This window comes from Octopus sinensis, linkage group LG1, assembly GCF_006345805.1.
Source record: "Octopus sinensis linkage group LG1, ASM634580v1, whole genome shotgun sequence".
NCBI lineage: Eukaryota > Metazoa > Mollusca > Cephalopoda > Octopoda > Octopodidae > Octopus > Octopus sinensis.
The window spans coordinates 186028539-186047113 of record NC_042997.1 but is presented as its reverse complement, the minus strand read 5'-3'; positions in this window follow the sequence as shown (position 1 = coordinate 186047113).

Genomic DNA, 18575 nt, shown 5'->3' with positions numbered 1-18575 from the left:
CGCAGTATTTTTAATTACTATGGAAACAAAGTTCTTCGCAATCAGCTATGGAACACGTGGTGCTAACAGAACTTGACGGTGATGTGTAAAATACTCTCTAATTTTGCAAATTTTAAAGGCTAGGAACTTTTTAATTATGGGAAAATGAATTTTATTTACATAATTAGTATACAAAACTTAAGGCGCAGAAGTGGCTGTGTGGTAAGTAGCTTGCTTACCAACCACATGGTTCCGGGTTCAGTCCCACTGCGTGGCACCTCGGGCAAGTGTCTTCTACTATAGCCTCGGGCCGACCAAAGCCTTGTGAGTGGATTTAGTAGACGGAAACTGAAAAGAAACCCGTCGTATATATATGTATATATATATATATATATATATATATATATATATATATATATATATATATGTATGTGTCTGTGTTTGTCCCCCTCCCCCAAACATCGCTTGACAACCGATGCTGGTGTGTTTACGTCCCCGTAACTTAGCGGTTCGGCAAATGAGACTGATAGAATAAGTACTAGGCCTATAAAGAATAAGTCCTGGGATCGATTTGCTCGACTAAAAGGCGGTGCTCCAGCATGGCCGCAGTCAAATGACTGAAACAAGTAAAAGAGTAAGTAACTTGATAAACAATTCGAGCAAAATTGTAGACAGTGACTATAACCACAAAATCCACCCCACCCCACACCGCAAAAAAATATCAAAATTCATTTTTCCTTTGGAGATGAGTAAGTCCCATGGTTTACGAATATACAACACATTTATAAGCACAGAGTCGAACACTGTATAAGCCTTAGACATACAGAAGTGTAATTATATAGTTTAATATCTATTTCATCCACCGTGCCCTTCCTCCTCCTCCTCTCCTCCTCCTCATTCTCCTATACTTCTTTCCCTCCTCCTCCCCATCGTAATCGTCATCATCATCAACATCATCATGACCACCACCACCACCATCTCATCATCATCATCATCATCATCATCATCATCATCATCATTATTTTATTTGTTTCTTTCCTTCTGGCGTTTTTGATTTTGTTGTTATTCTTCTTTGACTGTTATTGTTGCTTCTGTCCGTTTAGCTTCTTCCCGTTTTATTTTTCTACAGAACAACATCACACACACACACACACACACACACCACACTCTCTCTCTCTCTCTCTCTCTCTCTCTCTCTCACACACACACACATGTGCTCGTATTCACTTTTTTCTCTATAGTTTCACCTTTTTCCTTCATTTTTACTATATATATTGTGTTTTATAAACTATATCATTTTACTCAACCTCGCTTTCTCACCCCCATCTCTGTTCTTACTCATCATCCTCCTCATCATCTTCATCATCACCACCACCACCATCACCATTACCACCGTCGTCTTCATCATCATCGTCATCATCATCATCCTCATCATAATCATCATCATCACCACCATCATCATCATCATTACCACCGTCGTCTTCATCATCATCGTCATCATCATCATCATCATCATCATCATCATCATCATCATCATCATCATCATCATCATCGCCACCTTTATCATTTTTCTCTGTTTTCTTCCCCCACGCCCTCTTTCCTTCCTCCACACACAACCAACGTTGCACTGTAGTTTCTAGGTGATGGCAGTTGTCTTGAAGACTTTAGACAGCTGAAATGTGTGAAAGTGCGTCCGCTTGCGCCTGCCTCTCTGTATGTATATGTGTACGAGAGAAGGGAGGTGAGAAAATGAAGGAGAGAGAGAGAGAGGGGGACAGAGAGTAGAGATGGTAGGAGAGAGAGAGAGAGAGAGAGAGAGAGAGAGAGAGAGAGAGAGGGGGATGCAGAAAGAAGATGAGGAGAGGCATTGAGAGACAGACCGTCTATCTATTTATTTGACAATCTGATTATAGAATTTAAATGTGTGAAGAGCAGCTGAGATGTATGTATCGAATGTATATACGTGTATCAGATTATTTGTCTGTCTACGTGTGCTTGTCTTTGTATTTGTAAATACGTATGTGTGCGTGTGTATTTGTGTATGCACTGTGTACTTTACAACTGTCTGAACGCCGCTTCTGTTGTTGACGTTGTTGTTGTTGTTAACACTAGACCAACGGTGCTTGAGCAGACATACAGCAAGCAGCTAGTCGACAGAACCATTCAGTACTGCCCTCAATGTCAATATCTGTTGTTCTAACTATAGACTTGCATTTATCTCGCTGGTGAGAATACAGCACACTTTGATATGTATTTGTGTTTTAAGAGTAAAGGATGCCGTGTAATAGACAGGATATATTGATTTCAAATTTCGGTACAAGGCTAGCAATTCCGTGGAAGAGGATAAGTCGATTAGATCGACTTCAATGTTTAAATGGTACTTATTTCTTTTCTACTCTAGGCAAAAGGTCAGAAATTTTTGGAAGGAAGCCAGTCGATTAGATCGACCCCAGTACGCAACTGGTACGCAATTTGTCGACCCCGAAAGGATGAAAGGCAGAATCGACCTCGGTGGAATTTGAACTCAGAACGTAAAGGCGGACGAAATGCCGCTAAGCATTTTGCACGGCATGCTAACGATACTGCCAGCTCGCTGCCTTCTGTTCCTATATAAATATTTCTTTCTACTTTAGACATAAGGCCTGAAATATTGGTGTAGGCGGTTAGTCGGTTACATCAATCCCCAGTGTGCAACTGGTAGTTATTTTATTGACCCCGAAATTTGAACTCAGAATGTAAAGACCGACGCTATACCTCTAAGCATTTTTTCCGGAATACTGACGATTCTTTTCTATTCTAGGCTCAAGACCTGAAATTTTGGGAGAGGGGAAGTCGATTAGATAGACCCCAGTACGCAGCTTGTACTTATTTATCAATCCCGAAAGGATGAAAGGCAAAGTCGTCCTCGGCGGAGTTTGAACTCAAAAAGTAAAGACAGACGAAATACCTATTTCTTTACTACCCACAAGGGGCTAAACACAGAGAGGACAAACAAGGACAGTCAAACGGATGAAGTCGATTACATCGACCCCGGTGTGTAACAGGTACTTATTTAATCGATCCCGAAAGGATGAAAGGCAGTCAACTTCGGCGGAATTTGAACTCAGAACGTAGCGGCAGACGAAATACTGCTAAGTATTTCGCCCGGCCTGCTAACGTTTCTTATTTCTTTACTGCCTACAAGGGGCTACACACAGAGGGGACAAACAAGGACAGACGAAGGGGTTAAGTCGATTATATCGATCCCAGTGCGTAACTGGTTCTTATTTAATCGACTTCGGCGGAATTTGAACTCAGAACGTAACGGCAAACGAAATACCGCTTAGCATTTCGCCCGGCGTGCTAACGTTTCTGCCAGCTCACCGCCTTAGACTGGACATGTACTGATTTCAGATTTTTGCTCAAGGAGAGCTTTGAGAAGAGACAAGCAAAATCACGTCCTATCTTTAGGAAGGAAGTGGAAGATTGAAAGACAGATAGCCGTTGGTCACGTGTGAGCGAGAGAGTTAAGGAAGAGTGAGTGAGAGAGAGAGAGAGAGAGAGAGAGAGAGGCAACGGTGAAGGGGAGAGGAGAAGAATTAGAGAAAGAGTGGGAGAGAAAAACAGAAAGAAAGAAGAACAAGAGGGGGGAGATAGAATAAAGATAGGTTGTAGAGTACGCATCGGAATTATTAAGATAAAACTTACTTGGAAATAGATGCGTGGCGTTCGATCAATATATATATATATATATATATAGGTAAACAGTAAAAATAATTACAGACATGGACAAGAACATGAAACACCACAGAGACGACACAAGAACCACAGGACGGGACATTCGAAGCCCTCAGTCATCAGTCAAGAACCAGATCATCTTAGCAATTTCGGCTGAATGCATATATACACACATACATGTACATGCCTACATATATACGTATATATACATGCATACATGGGTACAGTACATAAAAAACATGAACAAAATGAGAAACGAGACAGGCAATACAAAGAACTCTTCATTCATATATGTATGTGTGTGTGTGTGTTGTGTGTGTGTGTGTGTGTGTGTGTGTGTGTGTGTGTGTGTGTGTGTGCATGTGTGTGTGTGTGTGTGTGCGTGTGATCTAGCTTTATATACGCTTAGATATGTGTATATGTGTACATTCATATCTATATGAATTATATATATGTGCGTCGTGCGCGTGTGCATGCATATGCATATGTGCGTGGTGGTGGTGGTGGTGGTGGTGGTGGTGGTGGTGGTGTCGTTTTGGTAACGGATGACTGTATATGACTGTACATGTGTATAGTCTTCATAAATGTCACATATCCGTCGCATGTACTGTAATCACATGTCTGCAAGTGTATTGGCGACTGTGTCTATGTGTGAACAATCAAGATTTATTGAGGACGACAGGAAACGTAAGATGGGCGTGTCCAAGAGGGGATAAAAAAAATAGAGATGAGGAGATGAGGAGATAAGGAGACAATATATAAGGAGGTTCTGGAGATGGTTGTTGCAGCCGTTCGGGGAGGGTCGGCGTTATGAGTATAGTAGAAAGAGATGGGGGAAGATGGGGGGGGTGTCTTGGTAGGACGTGATGGGGGCGGGGTATGGAACGAGGGTGGGTGGTTGGCTGGCTGGTTGGTTGGTTGGTTGGTTGGTTGGTTGGCTGGGTGTAAAACGACGATTGGATTCGTTTGCGGAAGTGTTGTTGTTCTTCGATTCAGGTCCACCATTTGCAACGGTGAGTCGTGCTCGCTGAATAACAATTAGCAGCAGCAGCAGCGACGACGACGACGACGATGATGACAACAACAACAACTATACCGACAACGAGGACATGAACAGTAACAAACACAATAACGACTGCAACAATAATATCGACGACTACGACGGCAACAGCAAGAACAAGAGCATCATCATCATCATCATCATCATCATCAACAACAACAATAGCAACGAGGTCAACGGCAGTAACAACAGTAACAAAGGCAGCAGCACCAACAACGACGATGAGAATAACAACAGCATAAGTGGAGGCACAATGGCCCAGTGGTTAGGGCAGCGGACTCGCAGTCGTAAGAACGCGGTTTCGATTCCCAAACCGGGCATTGTGAGTGTTTATTGAGCAAAAGCACCTAAGTTCCACGAAGCTCCGGCCGAGGGTGGACCTCGCTGTACTCTTTCACCACAACTTTCTCTCACTCTTTCTTCCTACTTCTGCCATATAGCAGAGGAACCATGGTGTAACCCACTATGGTGTGGTAAACTTTCAGACCCAAGTCTAGATTGCGAATCCTCTGTACCCCAGGATGGTTCAGCTCTCCACCCGTTAAAAGCCACCGTTTACGGAATGAGGATAACAACGTAGCTTTCGCGCCCGTGCAACCGCCAGTCTATCGCGTGTGGTGGGTGGATCTTCCAAGTTGCCACACGCATTCTTAGTAGCTTAGAGTAGGCCCGAATAAGAGATTATTGTTTGTGGCTATTGGCGTAAGTTCTGATTGGAAGAGAAGAAGAAGAAGAAGAAGAAGAAGAAGAAGAAGAAGAAGAAGAAGAAGACAGCAGCATAAACAACAATGGCGACGATTACAACAACAAGGAACTACAGCATTTACGCCAGGGGAAAAGTGTATTACTTTGACGACGACATTATTGCTACCCTTGTAAGTTGGTTCTGATGAAGTAAACCTATGATCAATAATAATCCAACCATGACTATACCGTCTTATTTTTCCAGGTATACGGTACTCCGAACAACATAAGCCAATGTGTTCCCTCTCTTTTTTGTGTGTGTATGATTTGAGAGAGATTTGTCTGTTATTTCTGGCAAATCGAATAACCAGGGATAAATTCTCACGTTATCTGTTATTTTACTCTTTATTTGTTTCAGCCATTTGACTGCGACCATGCTGGAGCACCGCCTTTAGTCGATTCAAACCGACCCCAGGACTTATTCTTTGTAAGCCTAGTACTTATTCTATCGGTCTCTTTGGCCGAACCGCTAATTTACGGGAACGTAAACACACCAGTATCGGTTGTCAAGCGATGTTAGGGGGACAAACACAGACACTTAAACATATACACACACATACATATATGTATACATATATACGACGGGCTTCTTTCAGTTTCCGTTTTACTAAACCCACTCAGAAGGCTTTGGTTGGCCCGAAGCTATAGTAGAAGACACTTGCCCAGGGTGCCACGCGATGGGACTGAACACAGAACCATGTGGTTGGTAAGCAAGCTACTTACCACACAGCCACTCCTGCTCCTAATGATTTTAATCTTAGTTATTTGTTGTTTCTGTTTCATTGTTGTTTTGTTGTTATTGCTACTGTTCTGGAGATTCCTGCTGTTAATCTTGTTGTTGAAGTTCTTGTTTTCATCTCTCTGAGTATTAAGTTGGACAAGTGTCTTTCTGCAGGAGGCATGGTTTGATCTAAGCTGAGTGAACGGAAGGAAACAATATCAAAGTCAATCTAATGGAATGCATCTGTATTTCCAAAGAGCCATAACATCTTTGAAAACCCTTGCCCTGTGTATATGCTTATGTCACCATGACACACGCTGTCGTAGTTATTGTTGAAGATATTGCTATGATATAGTTGGTTTTCTTGAGTCCAGGGTTCGTTCTAATGAGATAGATCTATGATGAAAAGTGTTTTAATCGTTACCAAATAGTATGTTTGTCATACATCAAAGTTTATGTCGTACAAAAAATTCTAAATCGGTAGGTGTGAGTTGAGAGAGATTTGGCTGCCTATTCTGAAAATTCAAGTAACTGTGTAGATCAGATGTTCTCAACCGGGGTCTGTATCACCTTTAGGGGTCCATATATGAATTTGTTGTTAAAGTTTAAGGGCAATAAATTAGTTATACATCTAAAATACGTAACATATTCTAACAATTAAAAATTCTAAAATAGGAATCAAATGTGCTCACAGGTATAAGATGGTTAAGAACCACTGATGTAGATTGCTGATATTGAAGTGGGAAACAATTTTACTACCAGCCACGATCGAATTGCAAATGCATAAGAATCTGTAGGAATGCATCTGCGCTGAGAAATATAAATTAATGTTTAATTTTACTCTCTCTCTCTCTCTCTCTCTCTCTCTCTCTCTCTCTCTCTCCCGGACACACATACATACACACATACATACATACATACATACATATATGAAGGTAAGTTACTTTAAGATTTCGTATATAATATGCAACAGCGAAGAAGAAACATCTGGTATTTTAGGCCTAAATAATATTTCTGTTTCTATGTGTTCAAATTCCTGTCGACATAAACCATCTGAAGTGGCCGGCCAATTCTTGCGGACTTCCTCATTTATAGCTTTCGTATCTACCTTGAGGTGACAAGTCAACATCGTAAAAATCTTCGTTTTTTTTTGTTTTTGTTTTCTGTTTTTAGGTTAAAGGTTGATCCTATAAGAGTAGAGTGATGTGTGAGACGGCGGCGGCGGCAGTTTAAGATAGACATGAAAGGTATAAGACACAGGAAGATGTCTTTATTTTATTAGAACATTGAAATACAAAGAAACAGGAAAGTAGAATTAAATTGTCTCTAAAAAAAAAAAATCTGTAAATGCGGGCGGTTTACAAAATCTTTGCCGCCTCATAACATCTATAATAATACGTACATCTAATCTTGATTTGGGTGAAAATAAAATTACCAAAAAAAAAAAAAAAAAAAAAAAAAAGGCGTGCTTAATAAAGATGGCATAAAACGGCATAAAAAAAACCAACGTTTTGATTACATTGATTCGAATTATATTGATCTCCTTGATACTTTATCAGCTAGTGGTTTCAAATTCGAACGTACAAGAAATATCACTCGAGGGCGAGAGGTTACCCATCTTCGGTACCGAGGCCCACAACAGCTGTTAATGGTAAAGCTATCGTAACGTGTGTCATTGTGTTATTTCTGTCTGTTACATTCATTCAGTGTTAGGTAATCTGATTATCTTAGCAAAAGCCAAAATCTATATCTCGCTTTTGACTTCTTCTGCTCGGTAACTTTTAACGCAAACAAACACCAATAAAAAAAAATATATATTTTAAAAAATGGATGAATATCGCAACTTCTCGTAAAATCGTTAGCAGTTTTTACAGTCTTACGGCTTCTTAAGATAAGATGGCTGTTACCGCTGTCGTTGTTATTGAGACTTGCAGTTACGTAATTGCTGCAATTATTGTTGTTTAATGTTAATGATGATGTTGTTGGTCATGTTGCTGCAACAATCAGTTGTTGTTGTTGTTGTTGTTGTTGTTTACGTCGATTCAGCTGCTATTGCTGCAGTCAATTGTCGTTGCAGCGCGTCGTTGCCGATGTCTAGACTAACTCCTACTTCCTGTGATCATGCCGTGAACGATTTTGATAAAAGTAATTTAATGAAATTAGTTACGTATGCACAGCTGTAATATTCTGCATTCATCATAAACTATCCTTCCTTTTCATGATTCATAATGATACGGAGGAAAAGAAAGACATATAAGAGAGAGAGAGAGAGAGAGAGAGAGAGAGAGAGAGAAGAGAGAGTAACAAAGAGATAACTGAGAGATAGAGCTAGTTAGCTAGCCAGATAGATAGACAGAGAGATAGAGAGATGGAGAGAGAGAGAGAAAGAGGGAGAGAAATAGAGAAATAATGATAGAGTCAATGATAACCACCCCATTTTGTTTCTTGACTTGCCTGTCTCTCTTGCTTTTACCAGCCATTCAAAGGCTGTCTTTCGTTTTCAGTTTTGCTGCTTTAATGAAACCTCCTTACTACTCCTTCTCATGTCTTCTCAAAAGTGATTAGAGATTTAACTCCTGGAGCTTCATATCAAACACAAAGACTGAGCTAACTGATACCCACCACTACCGCCACCGCCACCACTATTACCACCATTATTACTACCCCTACCACCATTTTTCTCCTCAGACAATCATGATGATAAGAATTAGTTAAAATACAAATAGAGACACACATTGTCAGAGAGAAATAGAGAGATAATTAGACAAATAAACACAGAAACACACACACACACACACACATGCACACACATCTGTATATATGTATGTATGTATTATGTATGTGTGTGCGTGTTTGTGTGTGTGTGGTGTATATAGAGAGTGAGAAAAGGTGGAGGAAGAAAGAAGAGAAACGTAAACTTGATTGATCTCAAAAAGCAACAGTCTTCTCTGATAATAACTCGAACAATATTTAACAAATAATATTACAATATATTTCATGTTTAAAATTACTTCCCGAGCAAGACATACATTCATGCATACGCACATACGTCACTTATAGACAAACATATATACGTATATATATATATATATATAATATATATATATATATATATAAGCATGTATGTATGTATGTATGTATCCTAATTGAAGAAGTGTGCAGCATCAAATGAAAATGAACAACGCTAGATTTAAATCTCGTTCATAGCTTCCAGATAGATAATAAATGTGTATTCCATCTGCGCTTTGACGGTTATAAATTAATCTTCAGCCCAAAGCCCTGCTCTGCTCTCTGATGTTTATCACAAATGTTGCAATGCACAAATACTTCTCGTGTGTTTACGAACGCCATGAAAGCTAAGTAGAATCGCTATTTCTGTTTTTGCACATACTTAAAATGGAAACGAAAGTAGTGAGATATTAAATCATTTATTTTCGCTAATTATGATACTAGAGGGAGCGGGACTGAGAATGTGTGTAGTGGGTATATAGTATATTGATTTGTATCCACTATATAATATGTTAATCTTGTTGATTCACCTTGAGTGATCAATGGATTGCTAATTCTACGTGGTCAGCAACATGTATATTTTTGTCTGCACCGCCATATTGCATTCTATTCTTTAATTTGTTTCAGGCGTTTGACAGCGGCCATGCCGGAGCATCGCCTTTAGTCGAAGAAATCGACCCAAGGACTTATTCGTTGTAAGCCTAGTATTTCTTCTATTGGGTTTTTTGCTGAAACGCTAAGTTACGGGGATGTAAATACACCAATATCGGTTGTCAAGCGATGTTGGGGGAGACAAACACAGACACACAAATATATACATATATATTGTAAAAGTTTTTAATTCTCATCTCACTAAATTTATCCAGCTATTGTGTATCTAGTACACTCTTCGCCTTGAATGTAATGATATATGTATAATATATGGCGTGTACTGGTACACCGGCGATTATAATTAATTTTATTGTATCGCATTTATCTTTGTTTATATATATATATATATATATATACGACAAGCTTCTTTCGGTTTCTGTCTACCAAATCCACTCACAAGGCTTTGGTCGGCCCGAGGCTATAGCAGAAGACATTTGCCCAATGTTACACGCTATGGGACTGAACCCGAAACCATGTGGGTAGTAAGCAACCTACTTACCACACCACATAGCCACTTAATTTATATTAACTAAAATTTAAGGGTTTTCCCCCTTATTTCTTTTCTGTTTTTTTTTAGCCTAGAATTTGTCATTTACATAATCATAATGATATTCTCACACGTCATGTAAAGTTTGTAATTTTATTTGAATAAATCTATATTTCTTGGCTTATTATATTATGTATGTTAACGCCTTAATTGTGTTGATACAACATCATCATCATCATCATCATGGGTAGTGATGCCATGATGATGATCATGAAAATGATAATGATGATGATGATGATGATGATGATGATCATCATCATCATCATCATCATCACCACCATCATCACCACCATCACCACCATCATCATCATGGTCGTCATCATCATCATCGCCACCACCATCATCACCACCACCAACAACAACAACAACAATAACATCAGCTTTACTACAACCACCACCATCAGCGTCACTAATACTACCGCCATAATCATCATTATCATTATGCTCATCCTCATCATCATCATCATCGTCACAAACGACAGCAACAACAAATGGTATTTATTCTATTCTGGGAAGTAACTCGACAGTTTTACGATCCAACCCGAATACAGTATATCACTGAAACTGACTATATTATATGTATACACGAATCATCATCCCTGATTATAACATTAAAGACTTGTTGATAGGTTTTAGCTTCACAAAATTACATAATTACGGAAGGACAAGCATACTATTTATCTGGATAGTGTTTCTATCACAAGTGGCATTTCACATGACCTGGGGACACATATTCTCTAAATCAATGGTTCTCAACTAGCGCCCACATGACGCCTGGGGGGTCCATATAAGACTTTGGGGGTCCATATAAGACTTTGGGTGTCTTCACAAGCAAAATTATAAATTGGGAATCTACAGCAGTATTTTATAAGGTCCATGAAAAATATTTTAATAGTTATCGCCAAGCTAACATGGTAGTCCAGAAGATAGGACGAATGCTGTCGTTGATTAGCTCCAGGAGGCCATTACCTCTAGCTAGCTATGTGACACACAAACCTATGTCCATTATAACCTTCGAACAGGAGAGGTCAGCAGCTCCCCCTTGCTGGTCAGGCATCCACAGACTAGTTTCGACAGAGGTTTGTGTGCCACATAGCTAGCTAGAGGCGATGGCCTCTTGGAGCAAATCAACGGCAGCATTCGTCCTGTTTTTCTGAACTGCCATGTTAGCTTGGCGATAACTATTAATATCCAGTACCACTGCCGTAGTCTCCTTTAGAGAGAATTAGAAATAATGATATTTCTATTTTAGAAAAATATTTTGTTTTAGATGTATTTATTGCAAGCAAGAGTTAGGTTTCATGGTCAATCAGGGTCCATACGACGCTTGTGGGTCCATATAAGATTTTGGGGTCCACACAAGCAAAATAGTAAATTGGGAACTTACAATAGTATTTTGAAGGGTCCATGAAAAATACTTTGTATTAGATGTATTTATTGCAAGCAACAGCTAAATTTCATTCTTTAACAGTTTACGTAGCTTAACGTGCTTCAAGCCACGGAAACATGTTCTCTCAGAGATCAGAAAGCACTATTGCAAACCTATACAATTTAACGTGTGATAAACAAAATTGAAATTTTGAAAGAAGTTTAGTATAAAACTAGTTTTTGTACACTGAATGGCTATGGGGGTTCACCAGAGTAAGGTAATAATCATAGGGGTCCATAGATAAAAAAGTAGAAAAAAAAATGGTTGAGAACCGCTGCACGAAATTAAGTGAACTCTTTACTCTTTTACTCTTTTACTTGTTTCAGTCATTTGACTGCGGCCATGCTGGAGCACCACCTTTAATCGAGCAACTCGACCCCGGGACTTATTCTTTTGTAAGCCCAGTACTTATTCTATCGGTCTCTTTTGCCGAACCGCTAAGTGACGGGGACGTAAACACACCAGCATCGGTTGTTAAGCAATGCTAGGGGGACAAACACAGACACACAAACACACACACACACACACATATATATACATATATATATATATATATAATATATATATATATATATATATATACGACAGGCTTCTTTCAGTTTCCGTCTACCAAATCCACTCACAAGGCATTGGTCGGCCCGGGGCTATAGCAGAAGACACTTGCCCAAGATGCCACGCAGTGGGACTGAACCCGGAACCATGTGGTTGGTTAGCAAGCTACTTACCACACAGCCACTCCTGCGCCTATACTGTAACATGTAGTTTTGATAATGATTGCCAAATACTCAACAAAGTGCTTTTAATGGATTCAAACTGGAAACTTTGGAGGTGGTAGTTCAGAACCGTATCTTTCTCAGCTATTTCATTAGTATATATTAAACCGTTAACTGTATAAAATTCTACTCAGAGTTTTAATTTGACTGAAGATTAATGATGTATAAAGGATGAGACTAATGATATACTGTTTCTTCTGTACTTTACTTGTTTTTGCTTCATGTTCAAATGAAAATCGGATGTAACGCATGTAACGCATCTAATCCGGCTGACTGTTGCTCGTACCAATTTCGTCCTTCTATATCATCAACAAAAACAAAATAAATTTTGATGAAGTGAAATATTGCTTTTCTCAGAGAAAATACGTTACTTAGTATTTTTCAGGTATATCTCTATATATATATTTTTTTTCTGTTTCGCTGAAAGAAGAAGCTTATTTAATTACGTCAGGTTGTTAATTGAGGATGATACAGCTTCAAACTGTCAGGTCGTTAATTGAGAGAGGTACAGCTTCAAAAACATAGCTATAAATCATTTATTTCAGCTCTCTGTATCAGCCTTGGAAATTACGGTATCTATTACAATACTAAGACTGGTTTACGAATCAATAACATGTGCGCTAAGGACAACATCTCGCTAATTAAATCAGCTCTTTCTTAACATTTATAGAAAGTATTCGGCAACATTAACATCAGAGTTATATATACTTCATAAGGGCTATAAATAATTCATGAATGCGGAATTTATACACCTTTGATACTAATACCAACATACTTAGAGAAAGTAACTGATTGCTTTTTCTTTAATATAATATAGCTACATACATTTATGTACATTACCTTTATATCTTTCAGACAAATTTCAATTGTTTTTCCTTTAAGAAAAAACCATTTTATTGCATAGATGCTTTTAATGTAAAGAACTACGAATACAGAGCACCTGTTCTTTAGAGTTTAAGTACCTTAGCATACTGGGGTAATTACTCTTTTACTCTTTTATTTGTTTCAGTCATTTGACTGCGGCCATACTGGAGCACCGCCTTTAGTCGAGCAAATCGACCCTGGGACTTATTCTTTGTCAGCCTAGTATTTATTCTATCGGTCTATTTTGCCGAACCGCTAAGTTACTAGGACGTAAACACACCAGCATCGGTTGTCAAGCGATGTTGGGAGTACAAGCACAGACACACAAACACGCACGCACACACACACACACACACACACACACACACACATATATATATATATACATATATACGACGGGCTTCTTCCAGTTTCCGTCTACCAAATCCACTCACATGGCTTTGATCGGCCCGAGGCTATAGTAGAAGACACTTGCCCAAGGTTCCACGCAGTGTGACTGAACCCTGAACCATGTGGTTGGTAATCAAGCTACTTACCACACAGCCACTCCTGCGCCCATAGATTCACAGTTTATTTACTTAAACTGACCCATAATTGATTTTCTTTACTTAATAGCTCAGAATCCATTTATTTAAAACTGATGACCAGCATTAATATTCTGAGTCCTAGGCAAAATCTCTCAAATCAGGATGATCTAGATTATTCAAAGTTTGATTCAGTAACATAAGTAACAAGAATCTCATTGCCTTTTAATATTCAGTACAAGTCCTTCCAGGTTTATTATTCGACACAGTAACAGTAGCTTGGCTATACTGGCTAGTAGCCTTTGTGTTAAACTGTAGTCTTTCATTGCATGTATATAAGACGTCGAGCCGGCAGAATCGGACAAAATACCTCGCTGCATCTCTTCCGATTTATATTCTGTGTTCAAATACCACCGAGGTCAACTTTGTCTTTCGTCCTTTCGATGTCTATAAAATAAGGGCCAGTCTGGGTAGATGTAATGGACTATCCAGTCCCACTAATTTCCAGGCCTTGTGCCCCGAGTAGAAAGGATTATATATTTATTGTAACAATGTAGTCAGTTCTCGTTTAATGCGAAAATAGATGCGTTAGAGCTTAAAAGGCGCTCTTAATCCATACCGTACATTGTCATTCCAATAGTCCTATCTAGACATCTCTATATATATATAAACGGCAAAATGTCTGTGTGTGTGTCCTTTATACAAATCCACAATGTTTCAGTTAGAGGGTTCGCACTTTTTATGGTTATTTAAAATTGTCCAAGGGTAGTCGTGCACATCTTTACATTTCTCCAGCCACCCCGCAAAACCATTAAAAAATCAATAGAACTGACTTTTTTGTAATTTTCTATCCAAAACCCAATCAAAATGCTCGAAACTTGATACACCAACTGAATGCCAGCTAGCTGTATGTGATTGGTCGGAGATTTGGAGAGTACGCGCACGCACGCAGCTGTATATGTATGCACTAGCACTACGACCCGGCGTTGCTGGGTCATAGTGCTAGTCAGTTAATATTTTACCAACATGGAAACTGGAAGGAGCAATTTTCAGTATAAATTATATATGACACAGGACACTTTCAAAGACATAGGATACGCTTATTTTTTTAAATCTTATGAAACATTTTGCTCTATTTGTAGCTTCTTAAATGCTGTATACCACATATTTTCTTATTTAATATTCCAAAGATACCTAGCCTCTTAACTGTAATGAGAAAATTATTAAAAATATTTAAAAAAATGAAAATGAATTAATAAAGGGGTGATTTTTTTTCAACATTAAATAAATATTTAGAAATTTTGTCTATCAAGAGCTAAATGGTTAATCATGAATTAAATAGTAATCTTTTGTATAAATGGTTGTGTCTCACTGACAATTTACAAATGTTGAGAAACAAGATTAAAAGTACATTTTATAATATATTCTTCTTAATGGCTATAAATGTATATGTGGATATGTAGGTATGTAGGTGTGTGTGCACGTGCTCGTATATCTGTGTATAAGAGTTTGTATATGTTTGTATATGTATGTATATATATATATATATATATATATATATATATAGAGAGAGAGAGAGAGAGAGAGGAGAGAGAGAGAGAGAGAGACATATATAGATAGAAATACACAGACAGACATATATACACATATATTAGTATATATATATATATATATATATATATATATATATATATGTATGTATATCTGATTATATTTCAAAGTTGATTTATTTGTTCTGCGAATGATGTATACTAATTCCAGGCTTCTGAGCAAACTAAAGTTATTAGAAATTCTTTGGTTGAAATAATTATACACAAATTTACTGCTATAGAATTTGTAATGATTCCGAATAAATATGGTAGAAATTGATGACATAAAAATACTAGCAAGTTTCATTTGAAAGCATCCTTGTATAATATATTGTTGATTCCTTAGATCTGAATTTTATCTAATTCCACGTTACTTTAACGTGGTCTTTTATAATTGAAACATATATCATACTATTGGTATGATTCACAACCGTGGTGTTGAGAAAGAGACAAGTGCCTTGTAATCCGAACGGATGGCAAGGTTTCGATACTCTGTTATTCTTACGCCATTTATACCTCTTTAAAAAATATGCTGAATTATTGGATTATTTTTCATCGTCAGTAATTTATAGGCGCCGGTGTGGCTGCGTGGTAAGTAGCTTGCTTACCAATTACATGGTTCCAGGTTCATTCCCACTGCGTGGCACCTTGGGCAAGTGTATTCTACTATAGCTTCGGGCCGACCACAGTCTTGTGAGTGGATTTGGTAGACGGAAACTGAAAAAGCCCGTCGTATATATATATATATATAATATATATATGTATATGTGTGTGTGTGTGTGTGTGTGTGTTTATGTGTCTGTGTTTGTTTCCCCCAACATCACTTGACAACCGATGCTGGTATGCGTACGTCCCCGTAACTTAGCGGTTCGGCAAGAGAGACCGATAGAATAAGCACTAGGCTTACAAAGAATAAGTCCCGGGGTCGATTTGCTCGACTAAAGGCGGTGCTCCAGTAAACAAGTAAAACAGTAAAACAGTAAATAGTAGCAAAGGAGTATCTAAAATTACTATATTATACGAAACCCAGTTGGTGTCAGGTATTGCTGGGTCTGTGGTTCGCTTCAGACAAATATATTTGCGATCTAGTAGAGTTTTTAAAAAATGTACGCCAATAATTTTAGTGAAACAATGCTCGTTCAAAAAGCAATAGTTATTTATGCTTATCCTATATCTAATCAGAATTATCCTATCTAATCAGAACAGAAAATTAACAACAGTTTATTGCTATATATCTATAACCATTATAAGGCGGCGAGCAGGCAGAAACGTTAGCACGTCGGACGAGATGCTTAACGGTATTTCGTCTGCCGTTACGTTCTGAGTTCAAATTTCACCGAGGTCGACTTTGCCTTTCATCCTTTCGGGATCGATAAATTAAGTACCAGTTACACACTGGGGTCGATGTAATCGACTTAATACCTTTGTCTGTCCCCTCTATGTTTTGCTCCTTGTGGGTAATAAAGAAATATATGTATCTATAACCATTATACAAACAGAAATAGGAACATTGCAGGTAAGGCAGTCAATGCTGTCGCACACGGAAATATATACATACACACAGACAGAAATATATTTCTTTTTTCCACCTGTCTCTCTTTTCCCTTTCTCCCAACTTCTCTCTCTCTCTGTCTCTCTCTCTCTCTGTCTCTCTCTCTCTCTCTCTCTCTCTCCATCCTCTCACCATTATCACCATTATATCCCATGTTTTAGCCCCATCCAAGAGTCAGTGAAATGACCCACAGATACGCATATGTGTAGACATATACACCCATACGTCCAGATGGACAGCAGTGAGGCAACTGCGCAGCATAAACTTCCGGACACCCACCCAATTTTAATGCATATTTGTATGGCATTTCACAAATCCTGCTTCAATAATAAGTACTTAGTTTTGATTAAGGCTATTAATTTTGTATCTATTCTGTTGAATTGAGAAAAGTTGGCACCTCACCCTAATATTACGTGATAATTTCCGAGCGCTTTCAGTTTGGGCGTCTATAAATATGAAGAGGATATTAGAAATAGTGCACAACTCGGTGTTAAATCGTTTAGTGACTTTTCTAATGCACTCATAGTGATGATAAATGTTTTGATCAATTATAATGTTCCATAATTACTACATCCTCACTTGAATTGCATCCCTAATTGATAAATGGTTAAAAATCAATAAGTCAAGTGCTAATAGCACTATCAAAAATCACACATATTTACAGCACGACCACCACAAACGAAATGGACATCAACGCCTTTACCTCATTACTCCTGTATCACTATAACTCCGATAACTACCAACGCTACCACCACCACCACCACCACCATCACTAACAACAACAACAACAATACCTATTTCTTTATTACCCACATGAGGCTAAACACAGAGGGGACAAACAAGGACAGACATAGGAATTAAGTCGATTACATCGACCCCAGTGCGTAACTGGTACTTAATTTATCGACCCCGAAAGGATGAAAGGCAAAGTCGACCTCGGTGGAATTTTAACTCAGAATGTAGCGGCAGACGAAATACCGCTAAGCATTTCGCCCGGCGTGCTAACGTTTCGGCCAGCTCGCCGCCATAAAACAACAACAACAATAGCATCACCGTGCCGCTGTCGTCGTGCCACTACTGTCGCAGTGTCGCCGCTGCCGCACTGCCGTCGCTGCCGCATTGCCACCGCTGCCGCATTGCCGCCGCTGACACCGTCGCAACCTTCACTCGCTCCACTATGATACTCAGTGCCATCGGCACTCACCAGTACTATTGGCAACACCATCATAAATACCTTCAGCATTTGCCCAGTACCATCAAAAATAAATCTAAATATATAAAGCTGAAGTTGTCTGTGTGTGGCAGGTTTGATAGCCTTCAACTAACACTATCTCCTCCGAGACCCTGCGGCGCAAGTTGACCAAAAATTGAAAGTATGATAGAAGAAGGCTTGCTCTTCATTCCGTAGAAGATAAA